This window comes from Seriola lalandi, unplaced genomic scaffold, assembly GCF_002814215.2.
Source record: "Seriola lalandi dorsalis isolate HSWRI2012SDOR001 ecotype SW California unplaced genomic scaffold, Sedor1 jcf7180002054904, whole genome shotgun sequence".
NCBI lineage: Eukaryota > Metazoa > Chordata > Actinopteri > Carangiformes > Carangidae > Seriola > Seriola lalandi.
The window spans coordinates 2231-4314 of record NW_019525456.1 but is presented as its reverse complement, the minus strand read 5'-3'; positions in this window follow the sequence as shown (position 1 = coordinate 4314).

Genomic DNA, 2084 nt, shown 5'->3' with positions numbered 1-2084 from the left:
AGTTTAATGTTTGTCCACATGTGTTGTCAGAACTATATGGAGAATACTGTGGAAAACAAGATCAAACTGAATTAGAAGATACAAGCTAAAAAACAACAGACCCCCCCCCTCAGCTCCACAGCCCCCCTCTTTCAGAGGTGACGTCATCACCTCCTCATTATAGGAACCTTAACAGGCAGATAGACCAATGGAGAAATGCCAGTTTTAGTTCTTCACATCATCCCGGGGCTCTGAAGAACTATTTGTGAATAATTGTTTGATATTGTAAATTTTCATCTGAATTTAATAAATAAAAGTGTTATAAAGTCAATAGTGGTGCGTATGTTATTTGTAATTAAGTTTCCAACCCCACTTTAGTTGAAAGACGACATACAGAGACTTAACAGTTTAATTTGCATTTCTTCAGTTTATTATATTTTATGAGAAATGTAAGAAAATCGATCTGAATCTGAATCAATGTTTTACACAGTATTTTTTACTTTGTCTTCCAAAACAAAAGGTTTACTTTACAATATTAAACATGTGTTAATATTTCATTGATTGACACTTAATTTTATTATTAGGAAAAAGTTTCTCTGCAGAAACCCCAGTGGCGTCACTTTATTGAAGGAGTTTGATCAGAATCATTTAGGAGAAATCTGTAAAATAACAGTTTTTCTCTGTAGAATATTAATGAAACTTTCCGTAAATTTATTGTTTTACGCTTTATTTGAATTAGGACATTTTACTTTAATTTTACGATTTGTTTGGCAGCCATTTGACTGTTTTTTTTTACGACTTTTTTTTACAGTATGTCTGCAGGCCTGGGGATGATCGATGACCCTAATCGTCTGTGTAATGAGAAAAAGTAATTGAATTCTGATTCAGCAAAAAAAGAAAAAACACACCTAACACAATCTGCAGAGTAATTATGGAACCTGAAAAAGTTATTGATTTGGAGAATAAATCAAATAGGGAAAGGTTTTTAGCATTTTTAGCCAAGCTAGCAGCAGCTAGCGCTGCAGACTGTATCTCCCTCTGTCCACTTTATATTACAAAGCGAACACCTCGAGATGTAAGAAAAGCTTTAGAAAACTATTCTGACAGTCAAATCAAAAACAATAATAGTTTGTTGCTGTAAAAAAAAAAGTCACATGGTCAAAATGATGTTAGTCTGGAGGTTTTAACATGAAATGAACGATGTGACTGATCTCAGGACAGCACATTGACATGTTTTCTGTGTGGGTGATTTAATACAGAGAGAATTCATCTGCAGCTCACACACAGTGCACAGCTCCCTCTACAGGACGATCAGGGCACTGCAACACCTCAGGAAAAACACCCAGAACACTGTTTAGTGTAACCGGCCCAGTTTCTTCTCTAATCACGTCAAACCAGAGCTCTGAAGTGACATGGGAACATAACTCCAGTTTAAAAAACAGGGGGCGAGCGAGGAGGCGGTGAGAGGACGAACAGATCCAAAACACTGCACAGAGGATTTTAATACCATGAGACAGGAAAAATTAGGCGTTTAAAATCACCAAAGAAAAGTTCTCCAGCAGGAATGTTGAGCTTGTGTGTCTTTGATTAGCCAACGCAGCGTTTTGATGGATGACATCTGCTTTTTCGCATCGACACAGCGGCCCCATTAAAATGAATGAGAGGCTGGATTTGTGCTAGCAGCGTTAGCATTGTCTTTCAAGTTAAAGATGTTTTAGAATCACACTTTACAGGATGTGATCTGAAGCCATCGTTTCTGACCTCACAGCTGCTGGTGGCTCTTTAAGAACCAGAACATTTACATTATTTATTTTTATACTGTATATAGAATCTATTTTATCTAATTTGTTTTAGATTCTGTTTCTATTCTTATTTTTCCCCTTTGTGCTGCTGTGTCAAATTAATTTCCTCCACAGGGGATCATTAAAGGTTCCTCTTATCTTAACGCTCTGGAGTCTGTCTATTGTTGGGGAATACAATGAACACATTTTATTTACATGAACATAAATTTATTTATTTGGTCGTGTCGAGACAAGCTGAGAAAAGCAGCTGAAAATGATGATGTGAGGATTTCAAACATGATCTAATACACGTTTATTAAAAGA